The sequence below is a fragment of the Callithrix jacchus genome, chromosome 12, assembly GCF_049354715.1.
Source record: "Callithrix jacchus isolate 240 chromosome 12, calJac240_pri, whole genome shotgun sequence".
Taxonomy (NCBI): domain Eukaryota; kingdom Metazoa; phylum Chordata; class Mammalia; order Primates; family Cebidae; genus Callithrix; species Callithrix jacchus.
The window spans coordinates 111,447,872-111,471,794 of NC_133513.1; the positions used below are offsets into that span (position 1 = coordinate 111,447,872).

The window sequence follows — 23,923 nt, forward strand, 5'->3', positions numbered from 1 at the left end:
CACAAGGTTGGAAACTACACACACTGGGGCCTGTTGGGGGTGGAAGGCAAGAGGAGGGAAAGCATTAGGACGAGTAATGTATGTGGGGCTTAAAACCTAGATGACAGGTTGATAGGTGCAGCAAACCACCGTGGCACATGTATACCTACGTAACAAACCTGCACATTCTGCATATGTATCCCAGAACTTAAAGTAAAAAAAAAGAATAAAAAATGCAAGTGTGTCATTGTTTCCCTTGAGTCATTACAGGTTCTTGTTACTAGCGCCTTTCGGAAAATTTTAGAATGTATGAAATTCAGTATATACAATTAATAAGACATTTTCCCATTCGGTTAAGCTTCTCCTTTGCCAAATGTGAAACTGACTTAGTCATGTTACAAAAAAATATGGCATGTATTTTTTTAATCTTAGTATTGAGGAAATGCATCTTGGAGCCTCAAGCATGGGTATAATTATATTTATTTACTCAAAACAAGTAATGTTGAGACTGCTAGGCTGTATAAAATAATTTTCACCAAGGGTAAGAGAAGATTGCTTGGTAATATCCATTGTTGGTAAATCAAAGGATAAAAAACAAATGAATCAGCTGGTTTTTAGCTATTTTTGGTAGGCTTTTTGAAAGGCCCTACCACAAAGCATTGTTGTGAGAATTAGATTTATTTTACCTTTTATTTCTTCAACAAGTACTTATGTAGTGCTTACTACATGCCAGTCGCTCATCTAAGGCTACATGTTACATATACTAACCAAATTAATCCTTTTGACCACATTTTGATGTTGGTTCAGTATCCTCATGGATGTGGAAATGCAGACACAGAAAGGTTCTATAGTCACTGCCTCATAAATAGGAGAGGTACACGGTGCATGACCCATATTCAGAACCTAACAAACATGAGGGACCATTACCTCACAGGTCACACTGACTGTTCAAGTTGAAAAGTGGGTGAATGCAATTTCAACATTCATAAGCCTAGAAAAAGATGAGATTTTTTTATTTACCATGATTTTAGAACTCAGGTAGAATACAATGTATATATACTTCAGCCTTTCCACTATTTCTTATTCCAAGGAAATTGAGACATTAGAAAAGAATAATTGAAAGAACACACAGATGGCTGATTTCATGATGTCCTTACAGGGTATAATAACATAGGCATCAGTTCTCAAATCTCAGTGATTCTCTGAAAATGCTCAATTGGAGAAATCTAGACCAGAAAATTTACATTTAAAATGCTTAAACTTGTCACATGGTTTTTATCAACCATTTGGAGATATTTTAAGAGAAACAGTTGCTACAAATGGATGTTTGTCCAAGCAGGATCCTATATTTGGTGATTGAATCCATGGTAATTTACCATCTGCCCCCCAAAAGTGCTATACATGCAAAATTTCCGATCAAAGTCCAAGTTGCTGAGAAATTTTAATGTGCATTTGAAATTAATCAGCCAACGAATACATGGGTATATCTGAGTGTATAGACGTATCGTGGACCTGCTGTATATAAGTAATTTTGCTGAAGGCACAGAAGAAAGGTACAAAGACCAGTAGGACACAAGGGCCTTCAAGAAGCTTTCATCTGACAGAGAAGATAAAGCAAAGGCATATTCAAACATAACCAATGAAATAAATAGGAAGGTATAATAGCAAGGAGAGAATATCATCAGTGGTGGCTTAGAGAGCGCAGAGAGGGAGAAGACCACAGTGGACTAAGCTAAACTGTACAGGACTGAGCAGGACTGGGCGGGAGAAGTGGGACCATGCCTGGCTCCTGGGACGTCTGCTGAATCACACAAGAGGCAAAGGATTTGGCTCATGAGGAAGAGAGAGGGCAGTCAGGGCTGTCTGTTCATTATCACTCCAAGGCACATTGCTCCGAGTCCCTTGGTGTGATTTATGTTCCTTCTATTTAAGTAGAATAATCCCGATGTCATTTTTCTGCCTATGATGCTCTGCTCTTTTGCTGCATTTTGTGGCTGAGTTTCTCTTTGTGTGCTCCATCCATCGCGTAAGTGGCCGTGTTTACTTTGCTCTCTCATTCCCTGTATGTCTCATGAATAACAAAATTATAGAAACAGATCGAACATGTCTGAAAAAATTCACATCGTGGTGAATGTTTTTGGGTTCCCTGTCTCACAGCCATTATCCCTTTATCTTTTCTCCTTTTTCCTTTTCCCACTGTGCCTCAAAACATTAATGGTTAATGGGCAGTTGCAAAACAGCATTTCCTCTCCAAAGAAATGCCACATGAAAGAGCTCAAAAGAGCATGTTAATATATGTTTCATTGTACACTGAGGTTTGATGGTGTTTCCTGACAGATCTGTGGTTTTCTTTTTTTAATATTCTGTCTGATAGGGGCATATCAGAAATGCAGCAGCTGCTGGGGGTTCATTGTCCCCATCTGGGTTGGTAGGAGGGATAATGTGTTTCATGACTGGGGCTGGCCAACATGACCCAGTGGGGAGGAAGAGGAAGCTGGAGCCAGTCAGTAGGTGAACTAACCCACCTGTAGGGCCACTTCTCTGGAATCCAGAAGTCCAATACATGGTCCCAGAGAGACCTGTCAATAGTTAGTGGGGAAAGGGGTGTAGACCACCCAAGCGAGTGGCTCCCATAATGGGGATTCTCATAGGCAGGTCACACCAGCACCGTTCTGGAAGATCAGTCCATCCTAGTCTCCACTGACTGGAGGTATGACAATGGGATTCAACCACCTGGGGATAAAGATGCTGGCAGAAGAAAGGCATGGCATCAACATCCCCAGAAGTGGGCCAGGATTGAGGCAAAGCTACAAACCCACTGGAAACCTGCTCACAACAAAATAGGACATGAGGTTCACCCCAGACACTGCATCTCTAGCAGTGCAATGAATTCCATGCATTTCCGATGCATCAGGGTCACCCACTGGGTCAGAGCAAACTTCAGAACAATCTTAGAGGAGTTTCTGCAAGGGGCAACCACAGAGATCCTGAGTCAACTGGCAGGGGCCAACATCAGTTCCCAACAACTACACGTTCTCAAATGCTATTTTTTTCTTTTCTTTCTTTTATTGAATTATATCCTACATATAGTAAAGTACACAAATATTAAGTGGCAGATTTTTACAATATACATATACTTATGTAACCACCACCCAGATAGAGATAGAGAACATTCACAGCACCCAGAAATCTCCCTGATAGCCCTTCCCAGTCAATAACCACCATTTTGGCTTATCCATTAGCTTGACCTGTTTTTGACCTACACACAAGTAGAGTCATGCAGTATGGTACCTTTAGCGTCTGTCTTCTGCTTGATACTAACCCTATGAGACACGTCTGTTTCCGCATGTTGCTTTAATGTGCTTATTTTCACTGCTGTCTCGTATTCTGTTGTATAACTCTACACAAGTTCTTATGCCAATGACATTTGAGCCGTTTCAAGACTTGCGCTCTTAAGAAAGCCCTTGTGAACATCCTTGCGTTTGTCTTTTCATGGACATAAGCACTTATTTCTAGTGTCATACACACAGGTGTCTATTGCTGAGTCATAGGACGTAAGTCATTTACCTTTAGTCCCTTGGACACTTTTAAGAGCAATTTCCCCACTGGTCAGTTTAGAAAAGAGATGAAAAGACTAGTAAGGTTAATCTGAAAAGTATGTTTTGAGGGCACTGCAACATGAGATACTAGCCTAAAGACTAAAGCAATCCATCATTGCTACTGCATCCTGTTGTACAAGACAGTAAGAACTTCATGAAGGCAATTCCCATGCTCCGTATAGCACCAGTCACAACAGGAAAATGGGGGAGGAGCCGACTAAATAAATGCAATGAGGAAACGTCACATGGGGCTTGGAGTTCACTATTTTGCCCTGTGAAGTACTAAAGAGGTTAGGAGTCAGACTTATGAGTGAGGCAGAACCGGTGGCTGAACCAGTGACCATCCCTGTGCTACCCATCTCAGTGGCTGATCACAGTGTAGCCGCTTCATGTTTCCAAGCTCCATAGCGAAACGACGGTAGTGGTCCTACCTCATTTGGATGTTGTGAAGATCCAATCAGACAATGGTTGCTAAAAACCTCCCACAGTGCTTAGCACATTATAAGCAATTAAACAGTATCATTTTTATAGCAATATAATCAGTGATAATTTTGTGATTTTTGAATAATGATGATAATTGTAGCAAATAAAAAGTTGGCTTAGGCTTGTTGTATTGGTGACCTAAGGGGTACCCTAGAGATCATCTTGTCACCTTACATGCTTCACAGATGAGAGGATCAGGGCACAAAGTGGTTAGGTAACATTTCCTAGGCCACACAGTGTGTAATCACAGGGTCAGAGGAGGGCCTTCTGCAAAGCCCACAGCATCCCAGACACACACAGAGTCTCTCTCACACACACACACAACTCATACTCTTACACACCACACACACTCACACACACACTTGTACTTTCACACACACATACCACACACACACCACAGAAACAGGCTCACACGACACACATGCACACATTCACACCACACACTCTCACACACATGCACTTATACTCACACACCACACACCACAGACACACACACCACACACTCTCACACATGCTCACACGCTCGTTCTCATACAACTAACACAGACACACAATCACATACACACATGCACTCACATCACATACACATATGCACACACACCACACACTCACATGCACATTCACACATTCACACACTCATTATCACACACTCTCACTCACCCACCCCCCCACACACATATTATTTACCTATTATTTGGCTCCATGATCTCTCTATGCCATAAACCCATCCTGCAAAAGAGAAGCTGTATCTTACTGAGATGAAATAATTGACCCAAGGTCACCCAGCCTAGAAAGGCAGAGCCAGGAATTGACTCCAGATCATTCTATACATCACTGTCCTTAGTAGAAGGAAAGATAGTGCCAGAAAGACAATACAATCCAGCAACCTTTCTAAGTAAGTCCTTGGAGCCCACCATGCCAGGAGATGGGAACAGACCAGGACAAAACTCAAATCTGTCATTTCAATCACTCGTGCTGGCCCTGGCTAAAAGATTTAAAAGGAAGAGAAGATTAAAACTTTCCTTCATCAGGTGTTTCTGAATTATCTGTGGATTTCAGTCCTCTGACTCCATTGTGACAAATAAACCAAAAGTAGGGATTCTATGTGGATACAAAGAAAGGCCCATCATCTTGGGCTGATACAAACATTGAAAAGCTTGATGAAAACCTTGGAAGGAAGTATTTGAGGAGGGGAAGACCAGGGAATTTAGGGGAACAGTCCAGTCAGTTCCATACCCCAGCCCAGTCTTGTTTCCCACACAAACAGCCCCATTCAACCCCTGCTCATTACTGATCTTACCACAGGGAACACACGTGGGTGATGCTTGAGCCCCATCCGGAATTCAGGATGGGGAAAGAGCCTATTTAACTGAAACTGAAGGAAAATAGCTTCAAAGGGGCTTTTCAAATTATCTTGAGTGTCCAACTGCTCCTGTGTCTAATTTCCTGTAAATGAATTGCAGATACAAGAATTAACCTTTCCTCCAGGAGAAAAACAAATTACAGATTTTATATAGGTTTTTCTGTTAAGGTGAAAAGCAAAGGGAAGACAAAGACAAGTCGAAGGAAAGAAACAATGTCAGCAGGACCAGTGTCAGCTGAGACAGGACCCTTCGTGTGAATCAGAAAATGGCCCCTGTGAAACGGGAGAGTTCCTTGATTCCCCTGGCAAGATGTGCAACAAGGGTTTGGCTCACCCGCTTGGTCAGCCTACAACTCAAACCTCGCGGGGGAGCATGCAGATAAGCAGGTGCAGAGGCTGGCACTAGGGCTTTTGGGCTCCCACCCCTCGGCAGCATCTAGGGGTGGGTGTCTGTGACTCCCAAAACCTAAGTGGGCATGTGCTACCAACCTCTTTCAGATTTGCAGACAGCGTGTGTTAATCAGCTCAGTGGACCCTCTGCCTTATCACAAGGGCAAAGGGCCAGTGTGGCAGCCTTCTGTATGCCAAACTATTGACCAGTGTCCCAAAAGAATTGGATGAAATGTGGGCTCAGAGGATAAGTGCAAGGTTTTACTGAGTGGTGGAGGTGGCTCTCAGTAAGATGAATGGGAAGCCTGAAGAGGGGTTGGAGTTGGAAGGTGGTCTTTCCTTGCCACCCAGTGGCCAGGCTCTTCTCCAGCCACCCCCAGCCTAACTTCCCTCAGCATCCAGACATCTCCCCTCTCCTCTCTTTCTCCGCCACATTGTTCCACTGTCTCTGGTCCACTGGTCTGTTGGTCACAACATTCAGCTGCTTGTGTGGGTGCCCACTAAGGTCTTGGGTTTATATGGAGGCAACATGGGGGTGTGGCAGGCCAAAAGGCAACTTTCTGGGCATGAAAGCAGAAATGCCTGTCCTCATTTAGGGCAGCAGGTCTTCAGGCTTAAGGGTGGGGCCTTTGCCAAGGACCCTGATCTTCTCTACCCAGCACTTCCCTGACCACCTCCCATATCACCTGTCCTCCACCAGGCCACAGACCACATTTGTGCAAGTGGTCTGGATTTCAGCCAACCTCCCCTTCTTTGCTGCATGCCTTATAAAGTGCACAGTCTCTACAGATGTTCCTGACAGCCTTTAAGTGTTGACTTTCTTCTTTCCTCATTTTGTAAGCTCAACTATTTTTTTTTAATTACCTGGCAAAATCAAGACAGTATTTGTCTTGGTCATTTCTTGAAGGAAATGGGGAAAAAAGAAAGACGCAAAGGGCATCCTTCCTGTAGCTGGCCATGAAAGATTAAACATACTTCCCCAGATAGGGCACTTGGTTGGTTCTTTACTAATTCATGACTTAGAGTAGATCAAGGGAAGTGATTTAGCTGGAGAAGCACAGGGCAAAGGGAGGGACTGGGTCTGAATGAAACTTAATAGAGAAAACAGCAGCTCACCCTGCAAATGCCACATGCAGTTTGAGTTCTTTCAAGAAAGTGAATGTCAGTAAACTCCAGCAGGGCCAAGTGGCCACATCTTCATTTTTTTTTAATCAGAGGCATTCAGATGACAATGTATTTATCTTTCAGAAAAATGATTATGCCATTTGGACATAATCTAGCAATCCCAAGTAACCTGTACTATAAGTTGGCCCACTTAGAAAAATTATTATGGATCCATTTTATGTGGGTTACCCTGTGTCATAAAATTTTACCTATAATAAAAATGCAATAATAAGAAACTGAGACTATTTCCCTGGAAGACAAAAAGTCTAGCCACAAAATAATAAGGCAGGGTTTTACAAAAAGTGCCTTAAATCATATTTTTTGTCACATCTGATAGTATCACTTCCCTTGAAAAGCTAGTGGACATTTCTTGTGGGAAGCCTAAAAGGAACTTATTCTTTGTTAACCATGCTATTTCCAAGATGGCTCACTCCCATAGTTCTTGGCAGGATGACTCAAGTCCTCACCACATGGCCCTCTCCATCAGGCTGCTTGAGTGTCTTCCTGTCATGGCTGCCATCTTCCCCCAGCATGAGTCAGCAAAGGGAGAGCACAGTAGAAGCCACAATGTCTTCCATGACCTTGCTTCAAAAGGCACACTCTATCATTTCCTCAATGTTACTCGGCTGATATGGATTGGCTGTGTCCCAACCCAAATCTCATTTTGAATTCCCATATGTTGTGGGAGGGGCCCAGTGGAAGGTAATTGAATCATGGGGGCAGGTCTTTCCCTTGCTGTTCTCATGATAATGAATAAGATTCACAAGCTCTTACAGTTTCATAAGGAGAAGATTCCCTGTATAAACTCTCTTCTCTTGTTTACTGCCATATGAGGCATGCCTTTCACTTTCTGCCGTGATTATGAGGCCTCCCCAGCCACATGAAACTGTAAGTCCATTAAGTCTCTTAATTTTGTGAATTTCCCAGTCTCAGGTGTATCTTTATCAGCAGTGTGAAAGTGACAAGCACAGTAAATTAGTACCAGAAATGGGGTGCTACTGAAAAGATACCTGAAAATGTGGAATTGACTTTGGAAATGGGTAACAGGCAGAGGTTGGAACAGTTTGGAGGACTCAGATGAAGACAGGAAAATGTGGGAAAGTTCCTAGAGACTTGTCCAGTGTCTTTGCCCAAAATGCTGATAATGTTATGGACAATAAAGTCAAGGCTGAGGTGGAAATGGAAATGAAGAACTAGTTGGGAACTGAAACAAAGGTGACTCTTGTTATGTTTTAGCAATAGACTGGCATTGTTTTGCCTCTGCCCTGGACCTTTGTGAAACTTTGAACTTGAGAGTGATGATTTAGGGTATCTGGTGGAAGAAATTTCTAATCAGTCTCAAGAGGTTACTTGGGTGCTGTTAAAGGCATTCAGTTTTATGAGGGATGCAGATTATAAAAGTTGGGAAATTTTGCAGCCTGACAATGCTGTAGAAAAGAAAATCCCATTTTCTGAGGAGAAATTCAAGCTGGCTGCAGGAATTTGCATAAGTATTGAGGAGCTGAATGCTAATCTCCAAGACAATGGGGAAGATGTCTCCAGGGCATGTCAGAGGTCTTCACAGTAGCCCCTCCTATCACAGGCCTGGAGACTTAGGAGGAAAACGTAGTTTCACACATGGACCGGGCCCAGGGTCCCTGTGCTATGTGCCTAGGGATTTGGTGCCCTGCATCCCAGCTGCTCCAGCCATGACTGAAAGGGGCCAACATAAAGCTCAGGCCATGGCTCATGTCTTCAGAGGGTGCAAGTCTCAAACCTTGGCACTTCCATGTGATGTTGAGCTTGTGAGTGCACAGAAGTCAAGAACTGAGGTTTGGGAACCTCGGCTTAGATTTTAGAGGATGTATGAAAATGCCTGGATGCCCAGGCAGAAGTTCACTGCAGGAGTGGGGCCTTCATGGAAAAACCTCTGCTAGGGCAGCACAGAAGGGAAATGTGGGGTTGAAGCCCCCACACAGAGTCCCTACTAGGGGACTACCTAGTGGAGCTGTAAGAAGAGGGCCACCATCCTCCACCCAAGAATGGTAGATCCACTGACAGCTTGCATCATGCACCTGGAAAAGCCACCGACACTCAAGCCAGCCCATGAAAGCAGCCAGGAGGGAGTCTGTCCCCTGCAAAGCCACAGGGACAGAGCTGCATGACCATAGGAACCCACCTCTTGCATCACTGTGACTTGGACGTGAGACATGGAGTCAAAGATCATTTTGGAGCTTTAAGATTTCACTGCTCTGCTGGATTTCAGACTTGCATGGGGTCTGTAGCCCCTTTGTTTTGGCCAATTTCTCCCATTTGGAATAGCTGTATTTACCCAAACCTGTACCCCCATTATATCTAGGAAGTAACTAACTTACTTTTGATTTTACAGGCTCATAGGTGGAAGGGACTGGCCCTGTCTCAATGAGACTTTGAACTGTGGACTTTAAAGTTAATGCTGAAATGAGTTAAGACTTTGGGGGACTGTTGGGAAGACATAACTGGTTTTGAAATGTGAGGACCTAAGATTCGGGAGGGGCCAGGGTGGAATGATATGATTTGGCTGTGTCCCCACCCAAAGTTCATCTTGAATTCCCACATGTTGTGGGAGGGACCCACAGTCTGGGAGACTGGCTGCCATACCTTCTTTTTTTTTTTTTTTTTTTTTGCCAATCAGTTTGAGCTTATGAGGTTGCTCAGGTTAGCCTTGAACTGATGACCTCGCCTTCGCGAGCGCCATGACCTCCGGCGGGAGCGACTTTGGACCCCCTGCCATACCTTCTATTGCCAGATGTCTGTCAGTCCTTCTCTCACTCCAGAGGACATTATACTCTCCTAGTTCTCCTCCTGCTCCCTGTAGACTCTTTCTTATTCTGCTTCCATAACCACCGCTCTTCTGCCCATGGTTTCCATAGTGGTATTGTGCAAGGTGAGGCTTTCCCATAAATATATACATATATAGGATATGCAGGGACAACTCCTAACCTCTGTATTTGTCCTAGATTCCTCTCAGAATCTCCAGGCCTGTGTTACCAACTCCTTCTGGACTAAGAGGGCCAGTGGAATGCATTGCACCTAGTATTGGGAGAAAGGGCCAAGCTCATGACTGTTGTCATCTCCAGATGATGCTAGCTTTGGCTGCAAGGAGGACAGATAACAAAGATCATAGCTATACCTTATGCTTTGGGTGCCATCTCTTCTGTTTAACCAGGAACAGTCTGGGTTTATGTCCCTTGAACCTGTGTAATTATTAATATTGTTCCCTTTGACTCTCAAAAGTGTCTTATTTTGGATGATAAATTATATGATTGTCTCATAGCCCTTTTACAACTCTGGACCATTTATCATTGCTTTATAACATGCAAATGTTATAAAAGCTATCTACAGACTCGATCTAGACTGACATGGTGTCAGCTGCACAGGTGAAACTGACCATTAGAAACAATTAGATGATATGCTAAAGATTGTTATTCTCTGAACATTTCTGTGGCATTTAACATTCTTTGGCATTTCAGTGACCTTTTATGAGGCATAACACAAATGGAAAGATTCATTTATGTCATGATCATTACATTGTATCTGAGAGAAAATGAGAGACCCAAAGCAGGTGTCCTGGGCCAAGTTGAATATTGCATTTCAGAACCCATTGACTGGATGCTAATTTCGGTCATTTGCATGGGGGCCCCCATACTATCATCCCTATCACAGTATCCATGTCAGCTCAACTTTCAGAGCAGCTGTAGCTGAAACACTGACCTGCCACCGATTACAGTGGTGTAATGAAGTGCAGTGGGCCAGTAATTATTCTACATTATACCGATCAAGTAACATACGGCCCATAGTGATCACAATGAGATCCCAGTGCTTGGTCAGGATGGGGGGAAAAGGCCATAAATGTTATTTAAAGGGTGTCATCAAAAATGAGTTTGCAAGGCTAGAAATGTAAGAGGCTCCAGTCCCAAGATGTTATCTTAGGCTCCTGTCTCATAATTGCCTCACAGTTGGTATACAGAGGTCTCCTCTCATAAATTTGTCTTGAGTAACTTAATGAAAAGTTTTATTAGAAATCTACCTGTAAATTGAGAAGGATCTTTTGGTAGAGAAGAGATCTGGGGGCAGGATGGAGGGAGAACAGAAAAGCCAATAATGAAATTTCAAGCAACTCAACATTCAAAACATTCTGATTCAATTGCTTCAGGAAACATAATAAGTGACCTGATTGGTGCCCCCAGAACTGAGGGTGCTGGTGGGATGGACCCCTAGAATTCCCGGAGAGTGACTTTCATATAGAACACAGCTTAGGTTAAAACTTGATTTTAAATGGGTGTGAAAACCTGCAAAGAATAAAGCAACTCCTGTAATTTACTAAACATTCACCTTAGGAAAACTGCCTGAGTTCACTATTTAACAATCTCTACCTCATTATTTTAAAACATTCCACAATTCAGTTTGCCCTAAATATAGGATTGGTTCTGGAGATGGCTACAGTTTGGGTTTGAAACCTCTTGAAGAATATGGATCCATAAAACTGTAATGTTACAAAAAGGTAAGGGCATCATACCAACCTGTATGTTTCTACCACAAGCACAGCCATTGCACAATACACCTATATGTCAATACACACACGTACACACACAGAGAGCATACACCCTCACAAGAATGTTAGATTAGGAACTCAGATATTAGACCACACAGGGTCAACTTCATGATCCATGGAGTCCACTGTACTATGACTGAGCCCCCCCCCACTTCCCCTACACCCTTCCTCCTCCCCTGCCTGCATCTCCTCTCACTTCCTCTTTCTTGCTTGCTTTCTTACCACTGTCCCGAAGGGCTGTGCCCTACTGAGGAATAACATCCTCTCTTCACAGGAAAGAGATAGAACAGATAGCAGCTGAAATTGATGAGTTCTGGATAGGGCTATTTGAAGACTTACATAGTCTTTAGGCATCAAATATTGCACCCACTTTGTAGACATTTATGCAACAAAAATATTTGGAATGATTTTTCTTGTGTTACTGGTGAGATTATTTGCCTAAAACAAATCCATTTGGCTTATACTTGGCCATGATTTAGCAAAAACAGGCAATCAGGAATTCTCGCAAAATGGGAAATTTTAATTGTTGCTAATCCTAAACTTGACAATGCAGTTAATGTAATGTCACATTCTATGGGCATCTCATCTCATCCTACACTTATCAAGGTTGACTTTGAACTGAATGCATTGTGAGGGTTTTTGTTTGTTTTTTTAGGTTTCCAATTTTCCACAAGTCGTTGTGGGGCTTGCAGACCCCATGTATTTTGCCTATAGTGCCTAAAATTGACTGAAACAACTCTAGAGTAAGAGCCAGACATCTCTCTATCTAGTTGAACAAGTTATTTGAACTCTTAGAGCCTCAGTTTCCTCATCTACAAATTAAAGATAATAGGCAGGACTACCCTGGTGAAAACATAGAAAGCATTTATCACAGGGTCAGCTATGCAGCAAGCCACTCAAATAATCTTAGCTTTTATTTTTAGTCTTTTGTTTTTACTTTTTATGTTTTTTGCATAATCAGCTTTATAATAATAATAAAGAACTTTCAATGAAAATATTACTCCTACTCTCCTAATCAAATATTTTCCATGTTCCATTCCATGCCTATATAATTTTACAAAGTTGTAATCTTTTCATATTTAAGTGTTTGTATTTTGAGGATTTTTTTTTCTTACAGCTTTGGATCAAAATTACTTTTTCATTGTTTTGGTTTTCAAGTAATCATTCTTAAGAGCTGTAGAACATTCAATTATGTTAATTTATCATAATTTGTTTAACTGTTCCCATATTGCTAATCATTTGGGTTATTTTCGTAGACATAATATATGACTGTGTCATTTATATTTTTTAATCCATTTATGTTCCTTTCTTTACTTTTGGAATGAAGCATTCAGTAAGGTTACTTTCTATTCTGTGAAGTAACATTTCCTTTAATTTATCTAAAATGTAACTGGATCCTGTTTCAAAGGGCTCCTCCTTCTGGCTCTCCTCTTCTCTGGGGGCCTCCAATAAAGATTGTGAGCAAAGGAAGAAGAATAAAGAAAATTTATTTGCCTCTTCCAAGAGTTGGGAGTAGAATTCCCTATGCCTTCTGTGTGTGCAGGACAGGACCTGACCACAGACCAACATTGCCGGACCTGGGCCCATTTGCCTCTGTGTGCAAGGGAGCCAGTCACTGCCTGACCCAGCCATGCTGCACCATGTGACCCCATCCCTGGCTGAGGCTGATCAACCCAGAGAGGTGGCTCACATGACCCAAGGTCGGGATGTATGAAGTAGCCAGGTGCAAAGGAGTAGCTGGGTCAATTTTTCTTTCTGGAATTTGAACAGAGAAATGAACCGATCCAAGATGGCTGATCGCTAACAGCTCAGGATTGTAGCTCCCAGTGAAAGTGCAGAGAACGAGAAGATGCCACACTTTCAGATGAATTTTCGTCGCTCATGGACCAGAAGATTCCCAGTGGAGGAGCCCCAGAGGTCACCAGCACGACTCTTGTGGCCGGCGCAGCAGTTTTGCCAGTGCCTCGGTGCAGCAGCTATTCGTGCAGAGTAAACGGGACTGGTTCCCCTTCTGACCGATGTTTGGAGCTCCGGGAAGGCAGAGCCGCTTATTACAGACTCAAGAAGAAAGCCAGACTGGAGATTCCCAGGCAGAAGAGCACCATCAGTCTTAACACTGCTGTTTTGGCTGGCACAGTGGATTGCTCGGATTCCAGCGCTGGGAATCAATAAACTGGGTGTCCACTCAGAAACCTAATTAGAAAGGCGGTAATTGTAAAGATGACAGATGGATGAATTTATAATAAAGGGAAAAGACCAGCCTAAGAAGGCCGAGCATATCCAAAATCAGAACCCCTCTCCCTCTACAGTGGATTGCAGTTCCTCTTCAGCAACGGAACAAGCCCTGATGGAAGAGGACTGTGTTCCATTAACAGAAGTAGGCTTCAGAAGGTGGATGATAAGAAACTTCTGGGAGTTAAAAGAACTTGTTCTAACCCAATGTAAGGAAACGAAGAACTTTGAAAAAAGGTTTGACAAAATGCTAACAAGAATAGACAATATAGAGAGGAAGATAAATGAAATAATGGAGTTGAAAACACAACACGAGAACTTAGCGAGATATGCACAAGTTTGAATAGCCGAATTGATCTAGCAGAAGAAAGGATATCAGAGGTCAAAGACCAACTTAATGAAATAAAATGAGAAGACAAGAATAGAGAAAAAAGGATAAAAAGAAATGAGCAAAGTCTCCAAGAAATATGGGACTATGTGAAAAGACCTAATTTACATTTGATAGGTGTACCTGAATGTGACAGAGAGAATGAATCCAAGCTGGAAAATACTCTTCAGGATATTATTCAGGAAAACTGTCCCAATCTAGCAAAGCAGGACAATATTCAACCCCTGGTAATACAGGGAACACCACAAAGATATTCCTCAAGAAGAGCAACCCCAAGGCACATAATCATCAGATTCACCAGGGTTGAAATGAAGGAGAAAATACTAAGGGCAGCCAGAGAGAAGGTCAGGTTACCCACAAAGGGAACCCTATTAGACTTACAGCAGATCTCTCAGCAGAAACCCTACAAGCCAGAAGAGAGTGGGGGCCAATATTCAACATCCTTAAATAAAAGAACTTTCAGCCCAGAATTTCGTATCCTGCCAAACTAAGCTTCACAATTGAAGGAAAAATAAAATCTTTTATGAACAAGCAAGTACTCAGAGATTTTATTACCACCAGGCCTGCTTTGCAAAAGCTTCTGAAAGAAGCATTATAATAGAAAGGAACAACCAGTATTAGCCTTTCTAAAAATATACCAAAAAGTAAAGAGCATCAACATAAAGAAGAATTTATATAAACGAATGGATGAAATAGCCAGTTAACATCAAATGGCAGTAACCCTAAATTTAAATTGACTAAATCCCCCAATCAAAAGATACAGCCAAAACCTAATGGTATGCTGCATCCAGACCCATTTCACATCCAAAGATACACAAAGACTCAAAGCAAAGGGATGGAGAAAGACTTACCAATCAAATGGAGAGCAAAAAATAAATAAATAAATAAAAAGCAAGAGTAGCAATTCTCGCATCTGATAAAATAGATTTCAAAGCAACAAAGATATAGTGGTAAAAGGATCAATGCAACAATAAGAGCTAACGATCCAGATACATAAGACCCATAAAGAGATTTAGACTCAACGAGACAGAAAATTGATGAGGACAATCAGGACTTGAACTCAGATCCGGAACAAGTAAACTTAATAAATATTTATAGAGCTCTCCATTTTAAATACACAAAATATACATTCTTCACTTTAAATACACAAAATATTGATTGGCCATTATTAATACCCATTTTCAGAATAAAGCAATATTCCTGTTCTCTCTCCCTCTTTTTCTTCCTCTTTCTTCCTCTCCTTCACTCCTTTTTTTCTCATTCTTTTAAAAAAGAAAAACAAGTGAAGGACATAAACAATGAAGACATACTGGGGACCACCAGGTTAATAGATCACTAAAAATTCATTTGGAAAAGAAATTTCATAAGTATTAAGACGATTAGCACTGGAAGAGATTTTAAAGATCACCTAGTTAAGTGTATGAGTTGTAAAGTCAGGCCAAAGTGGGTTTCAATTCCCAGCTCCTGCTCGTACTGGATGTGTGGCCTTTATTTCACTAGTAGTCATTTCTGTGAGAAGTTTCTACATGTTACAGATGGAGACACCCCCATTTCACACACAAAAAAAAGAATGAATGAATGAACACAGAAATACCTGAAAGTTGGTATTCTCAATGTCAACGGTGGTGTGAGCCTATAGGCTGGAGACGATGGTGTGGAGGACCAACTTCAGGAACCCTCACATACTCCACCTCCTGGTATCCATGCCTCTGTGTAGTCCTCTCCCCTTGAGCATGGGCAGGAGGGGTGACTTGCTGCTGATCAAAAGTGATGGGGTCTGCAAGATTACATGTATGTGGGTACAGAGTTGTGATTATACTGTGTAAGCCTGCACTGCCCATCTTGGGAGAAGACTTTTTTGCTGACTTTGAAGAAGTAAGCATCCTGTTGGGAAGGTCCATGGGACAAGTAGCTGAGGGCAGCCAACAGCCAGCAAGAACTGAGGTTCTCTGCCCAGCAGCCTGCAAGGAACCAGATCCTTCTAACAAGGACGCAAGCTGGGAAGGAGACCCTTCCCCAGCCAAACCTCAGACGAGACCAGTCACAGCTGACACTTTGCAGCTTTGTGAGACCCTATAGCACATGGCATGGTTAAGCCTGGCCCACAAAACTCCTGACTCATAGAAGTTGTGAGATAACAAACATGTGTTATTTTTAGCTACTAAGTTTCTGGTAATATTGTCATGCAGCAATAGAAAATAAATGCTGGTAGCCCACATAAGTCAGAATCAGGAAGGTACAGAAAGTAGGAGGGAGCAGGAACTTAAGGTGGAAAAAGAGAACCACAGAGTAGAAGGGGAAGACAGCAGTTGACAGACAGAAAGAAAGACACCTGTAAGGAGCCAAGCTCTGTCTGTGGTGGAGGCTTGAGACAGCATCAAGGACTTCATCTCAGGTTCCCAGGATGCAGAGATGTGCTGCCAGTATAGTAAATATTGGCCACATGCAGCTATTACATTTAAAGGTAAATTAATTAAAATTAAATAAAGCTAAAAACTCAGTTCCTCAGACCTACAATCTACATTCCAACTGCTTGGTGACCACTATAGCTAGTGGCTACCAAATTGGTGTAAAAGAGAAAATGTCCATCATTCCAGAAAATTCTATCAGCCAGGGCTGCTCTAGATGCTTCTGAGACCACTTAGGTCAGTTCTGGTTCCTGAGGGACTTAGCTCTGCCACCATTACTCCCTTCCCAGGCCCGCCACCCCATCTCTTTCTGGTTAGCTGAGCATATGGACTTAAGGTTATTCCAGTATTTTGATGCCTATTCTTCTACCCAGATGACCCCCACAACACTTCCTCAATGACAACAATTGTCATTCCGTCTCGTTCCACACACCAGCATCCACGAGCCTTCCTTTCTTGTCACCTGGGCTACTCACATCTTCCCACCTGCCTTCCATTCCTTGGGGTAAGTCAGGAGACATCCTTAATGGCAACTGATTTTTTCTTTCTTTCTAGCCTTGTGGGAATGTACTTGGGGTGAAACTATTGCACTGTCCTACCAGCAACATTTCCTCATTCATGTGAGACCCAGCGCTCTGGCTGAGTTCAGGACTTGCTTTCCCTGTTGACCTTTGCCCTACCAGGCATGGTTACCTCATTAACCATTTTGCTATTACTGTACCTTTAAATCAGTCACCAGAAAACTTATTCCCTTGCCATTGTAGGTGTCTGGTATAAAACTTTATCTCTCCCTCAGCTCAGGTAACAGGATATTAAAATATTTGTATCAAGCATGCTGAAAAGTTCAACTGTCAAAAACAGTAATTCTGCATCAAGTTCAAAATGAAATAGACAGTCCCAGAAGGATAATTTTGAAGAATCTGCTTTTGTCAAACCTGGGGGCAGAGGGGAGGATAGCAAGGAATATGAGCAAGGCAGCAATGGGGGTGAGCAGGAAAAGGTCTGCATTTGATCGGGCTGGATTTTCACATCCAGCACTTATGTAATTCACACATAGTAACTCACAGAAAGCAAAATCACAGGTGAAGGATCAGATGGCACATAAGCCAAGGGGATTTACTGTCTAATTGTGCACCACGACAGGTTCCATTTCCAACTTAGCTCCAGTCAGGAAAGAAATAAGATGTAAGAAATGAGAAATAAGGGGTGATGAAGAGGAGAAGAAAGTGGAGGGGAAGACTGCATATGGAGCAATGGGAAATTAAACTTCTGTTCAGCCTGGGCTGCACGTGTGTTCAATTGTTTGTGTTATCTCCAGATGTGAGGGCTGAGGACCTGTAGGGAGAGCTTGCACCAGGAGTTGATAAATGCTTTGTGTCAACAGATGTATACTAAGACATTAAAGAATAGCGTTGACGTAAGCCCCAGGACACTCCCAGATTTCCCCTTTGGTTTCTTCTATGGAAAATTTTTGGATTGTAACTCCTATCTGAAACATGACTCCCCTCTTTGCTGGCAACACACCCTAAAAATTAAAGAGCATGGGTTTTGGAGCCGGTCTTTGGTTCAAGCCTGGCTATGCAGTTTACCAGCTATAGCCCTTAGGCAAGGGACTTCATGGTTCTTGAACTCATTTTCTCATCAGTAAAACAGAGATGTAATAATTTTGACCTCTTCGGTTTTATATGGAAATTAAATGAGATAATTTAAAATAGCACATAATACACACTGAATCAATAAATATTAGCTATTTCAGTTGTTGTTATTGTCAAGATCATTGTCACTATTTCTGCTCCTGTTACTCAAAATCCAACATAAGTGACATCAGCTTTGATATGGTTTGGCCATGTCCCCACCCAAATCTCAACTCAAATTGTATCTCCCAGAACTTCTGCATTTGTGGGAGAGACCCAGGAAGAGGTAATTTAATCATGGTGCCCAGTCTTTTCCATGCTATTCTTGTGATAGTGAATAAGTCTCATGAGATCTGATGAGTTTATCAGGGGTTTCAACTTTTGCTTCTTTCTCTTTTTTCTCTTGCCGCCACCATATAAGTGCCTTTCGCCTCCCACCATGATTCAGAGGCCTTCCCAGCCATGCGGAACTGTAAGTCCAATTAAAACCTCTTTTTGTTCCCGTTTTGGGTCTTCATCAGCAGCATGAAAACGAACTAATAACATGCTCTAATAAATAAGTCCCATCCCTCCTGGACCACACTTAAAGTTCCCTCTTTTGACCATAGCATTTTTGTCTTAATCAAACCTTTTGTCCCTGGGTTTACCTTTATAACACATATTAAGCTTGGAAATTTGATACATATATATATATATATATTCATTTACTGGTTTATTATCTGTCTTGTCTCTATTCAGTAGAAGAGTCCTATCTATCTTGTTCCTTTTTGGAGTAATTCAAACTGTATTAAATTTTAGAAAAGAGCCTATAATGCCTCAGGTGACTGGGAAGTCCAAAATGATGGCTGGATTTAGAGTTCAGATGAAACTGCCAAGACTCTTGTACTCTTTACCTCTCAGCTCTGTCTGCTTTTTCTTTGCTCCAGTGTCAGATACTGTTTCCCCCTATGGAGACAATGTGATCCCCTACAGTTCCAGAGAAAGAAGTAAATGATGTCGCTCAAATCTCTGGTGAAAATTTCAAGGATTGACTCTGATTGGACCATTTGAAGTCACATGCTCATGCCTGAAACAATCTCAAGAATCTTTGCATATATGGAGAATTCTAATTGGCTATTCGAGGACACAGTCCTTCTTTATTGCAGGAAGGTGGAGTCAGCCTTGACCAAATCAAGTAGAAGGAACAGGAATATTAATGGAATAATGAGTGAGTGATAGTTTCTCAAATACTGAGCAGACAAAATAATAATAATAAACAGCACCCCACTGTATGCACGATGCCTAGCATGGAGCAATCACAGCATAAGTGCTCAATGAATACTTTTTAAATGAATAAGTAATTTATGTGTTTATTTCTTGCCTCCCTGATGCCTAAAGAAACAAGGGCATGAAAATCCAGGCAGGATCCACCCCAGGATTCCAGGCTTGCTCCAGCCCCCAAAAGCAGGGTGATTTGGGGTGAATTACATTCTCCTTTCTGAACATGTGTACTTCCCTATAAACCGAGATAGAAAATACTTTCTCTATCAACCTCTCTTAGGATTTTTATGAGGATTAAATCAGATAGCATATATAAAAGACCTATTAAAACAGTACGCAAATGGGTGTTGCAAATAATAATGAGACTGGCAGGCAGCTGAGGTTTACAGTCACAATATCCCTATGTCGAGGAAGTGCCTTCAGTACTGAGCACATCACATGGAATGTGGTGGCTGTCGGACCAGTTCATGCCTCTTATTTCTTTTAATGTGCTACAAGAATGGTTTGGCTAAAGAAAGAGCGAGTAATAAGATACGAGTTCATTTGTGTGGTTGTGTGTGTGTGTGTGTGTGTGTGTGTGTGTGTGTGTGTGTGTGTGTGTGTGTGTTTTAAACCAAGAGTCAACTAACCCTCAGGAGTTTTCCATCTGTTTTCCTAATAAAGTTTACTCTGAAACATTGGATCGGCAGTGACTGTCGAGAGACCCCAGGGCTCTTTGTGTAAATTGAAAAGACTCCTGAGTTCACTCCTGTTTTTATTATGGGAATCACACTAAATGTGATAATTTTTGTGAAGCGTGTTTGCTGTCAACTTCTAATTGTGCTTGTTCATAAGCAGCTGAATAGGAACACACCATCTCAATCCATCTGTGATTAGTCACCAAACATAGAATCTTCCCATCAGACCTGGAAAAGAAAACCTCGCCTTTGATAACTTTGTGTCGCACAAATGCTGGGCTCAGACTCTCAGAGGGGATGTGGCATCGAACGTTCTCTCCCCCACAGTTAACTCTTATACTTCAAAGTTGTGTGTGATTTATGGTTTGATTTGGGGCTGCATTCTCTGCAGCCCAAATATGAAATGCTTTCCCCATGCTAGATACTTAGAGGTGTACTACAAGGCTTACTGACCTCTGCTTAGTGGCTGTTATTGTTATTATGAACTCGGAATTAAGCTGATTATATTTTGAGATAATACTATTTCTCTTACATTATGAGAAATACTATAAACAAAATATACTTGGTTATATTTTGTTTATAATATTTCTCATAGTGTAAGTATCCTCTCAGCACACTTCTAAGCTCCTTAAGGACATTCTCTTAGTTTAGAACTAGAAAAAAATAGAAGCTCTTTAGTCCAAGCGTGATCTAAAAGAAGCATGGATTGGTCAGGCACAGTGGCTCACACCTGTAATCCCAGCACTTTGGGAGGCTGAAACAGGAGGATCACTTGAGGTCAGGAGTTCAAGACCAGCCTGTCCAACATGGTGAAACCCCATCTCTACTAAAAATATAAAAAGTAGCCAGGCATGGTGGCAGGTGCCTGTAATCCCAGCTACTCAGGAGGCTGAGGCACGAGAATCACTTGAACCCAGGAGGTGGAGGTTGCAGTGAGTGGAGATCGTGCCACAGTACTCCAGTCTCGGAGCTGGATTGAGATCCTGTCTCAAGAAAATAAATAACAATAAAAGAAGCACAGGTAAATTAAGTCTACCCATTGCAGTCTAAGGCACAGTGCTAATCACATAGTAGATGCTTAACCAACCCTTGCTGGTGTGACCTGAGTGGATTTATAGCCTGTGATCACCTTTTAGCATCATTGGCAGTTTGCCGTCAAAAATGCAGTATCTGTTCACATCTCATATTGTGACATAAAAACGGATGACAGCCCTGCACAAAATGCACAAGGCCCAAATGACCCATTATCCAGTCTAGACCAGGCTATCTCAACATTCCAACTGGGCCTGGATTTAACCAGGACTTGTGCGGAGGCTAGATAATACAGGGAGGCTTCTAAATCTAATCCCTGAGATCTAGAAAAGTCCTTGAAAAGTATCTTCTACAAGGAGTTCTTCCAGTCCCTTGCACCCAACATCTTGTATTTATCCATGCTTTGCTTTGCTGTTCCCTCTCTCAGAAATGCCCTGTTCCTCTTTTCCTCTCACCTTCACCTGGCTTTCCTGCCTCTTCTGCTCTGCACGTCCAGACCTTGGGACACGGGCCTCCTGGAAGTGTAGTCACAGTCACAGCATCTGTCTGTGCCTGCAAGCATCCCAGCTCCTGGCAGCTGGACCGAGCAAGGCACTTTTGACTCACCATCTCCTATGATTATTCATAAAACCCCACAAATAACATGATTTTACTCCTTTACAGATGAGAAAACTAAGGCAGAAATTAGTTAAGTAAACTACTCAAAGCCACACGGCTAGTAAGCAGCCAAACAAATTCAGCCTCACTTGGTCTGACACCAAAGCCTGTGATCATAATCTCTCTCACCACGCAACTCTGCTTGGGTCGACCACCTTAAAAGACTGTCATTTCATGGTGTCTTAGTTTACCTGAGTTTGGGAATTAAGGTTCATGTACAACTTCATAGGGTATTTGCCCTGTGCTGACGACCCTATAGTTGGTCCTTCTGGGATCCCATTGCTTTAGGGGAGGAAGGCCCAAACCTAAATTCAAGCCCACAGAAATGAGTCTGTTGGTTGGGAGCATGCAGCGATGTGTTAAGAGCTTGAGTCACTGAGATTTCACAACCTTTGTGCTCTGCAGATTCCCTTGTCATGACAAGCTATTATTTTGGGAGTGTTTAGGGCCACTGTGTAGCAGGAGTCCCATTTTGTAGCCTGAGCTGGACTCTGTAGAATTCAGGCTTGTCCAGTCATTAGGGAAAGAATGTGTCAATAATCTATTTGCACAAGGGACCAGGAGCCTGTTGGGAAAAGCCTCACCCCAAAGCAGAGAGAGTCCAGGCACATGAGCTTGGGTTGGAGGGAAGAAGAAAACTTCAGTGCAGCCCTTTGTGACAAGTGTCTTGTGCTTTCTCCCCACTCTCAGCCACTAGACACTCCTGCTGAGTTCAAAGAAGAGGGCGCTTCAGTCAGAGAGCAAATGAAAGCAAAATGAGCTCATTCACTGAAATGTCCTTGAGCAGTTGAGGGCCCACGATGACGCCCTGCTGTTCCACTCCCCTTGCCCTGGGTGGCACTGCTACCTCACTGTCACAGGACAGGACAGCCCGCTTGCTGAGCACAGAACCATGAGTCTCTGATTCAGTCCCAAGCAGAATGTGCCAGCAGAAGATGCCTATATCCGCAAATGTCCCCTGACTGAAGAGCAAATCAAACCTCCACCATCCGTTCTCATACATCTTTGTGTTAAACGTGTCAAATCAGATTTTTGCAAAATCCTTGCTGCTTTTCATACGTGGATCTTGTCCATCACCGTCCCTTTTGGAGAGCAGTCAGCCCCGCGTGAAGGGCACTTGTCATTCAACAACGAGCTAGGAGATGCCTGGTGTTGGAAGGATCACTTGGTCTGTGGCTCCCTGAGGCCAACCCCAAGCCCAGTGCTCCTCCAAACCCTGTCCTTCAAGTGACTGTAACAGTTGCCCATTTCCAAGAGGCCCTTCCCCTTGTGAAAGGATCCAGCAACCTCACCCAGATTAAATACAATTCCTATTGGTTGTGTTTCCTAAACAAATTGTTGCTAAATTACATCATCAAATCCAAGTGGCTCCAATGTCATCTTAAAACTTTAAAGATTTTGTCATGTCATTGACTTTCCATCTTTTCTGGGCCTTTCTGGTTTCATAATGATATGCAGTTGCTAGAGGTTTAAGCCTCGAAAAACAAATGCAGAAATGCCACGATGTTCCATGGCTCTGGACCTTTGCTCCTGTCTTGCCCTCTGCCTGGAATGCTATTAAGAGCCGGCATTTGCTGAATACACACTATATGCCAAACACTGTGCTACATGTGTCCCAACATCCTTATGAAATAGATATGGTTATTGGCCTGATTTGGTAGTTTGGGGAAACTGAGGCACAAAGTAATAAATGACTGGCCCAAGTTTACGTAACTAGTAAGCAGTTAGAATTAAAACTCAAAGTCCATCTGCCTTGCACCAAAACTGAGCTCTTGACCATTCTGGCAATCAGCTGCCCAACAGAATGTTCTTCAAGCCCACCTTTTTATGTAAACATTAAACATCTATTCAGCCTTCAAGATGCTGACCCAATATCTGCTCCTTTATGAAGCCCTTCTTGACTCCCATAACAGAGGTAACCTCTCCCTCTGGGCCACCTTGGCACCATGTACAGCCTGTCCTGTTTTGCTTTGTCATCAGAATTATTTATCTTGTCAGGCGTTCACATGGGTCTATCAATTTCTCGAGGATAGGGAGCATGTCCCACACCTCTTTGTATCCTTCCGATGTCTGGCACATAATAA

The 23,923-nt window shown here is 42.5% G+C and overlaps 2 long non-coding RNA genes across 9 annotated transcripts in view; both read left to right on the plus strand.

Annotated features, from left to right (window-relative positions):
• LOC144578513 (uncharacterized) overlaps positions 1-23,923 on the plus strand; it is a 206,731-nt gene that overhangs the window by 143,904 nt on the left and 38,904 nt on the right. The window lies entirely within an intron of this gene.
• LOC144578514 (uncharacterized) lies at positions 12,717-20,991 on the plus strand. The gene is made up of 2 exons (XR_013524439.1): positions 12,717-18,685; positions 19,140-20,991. It is a non-coding gene; the product is annotated as an uncharacterized LOC144578514 (long non-coding RNA).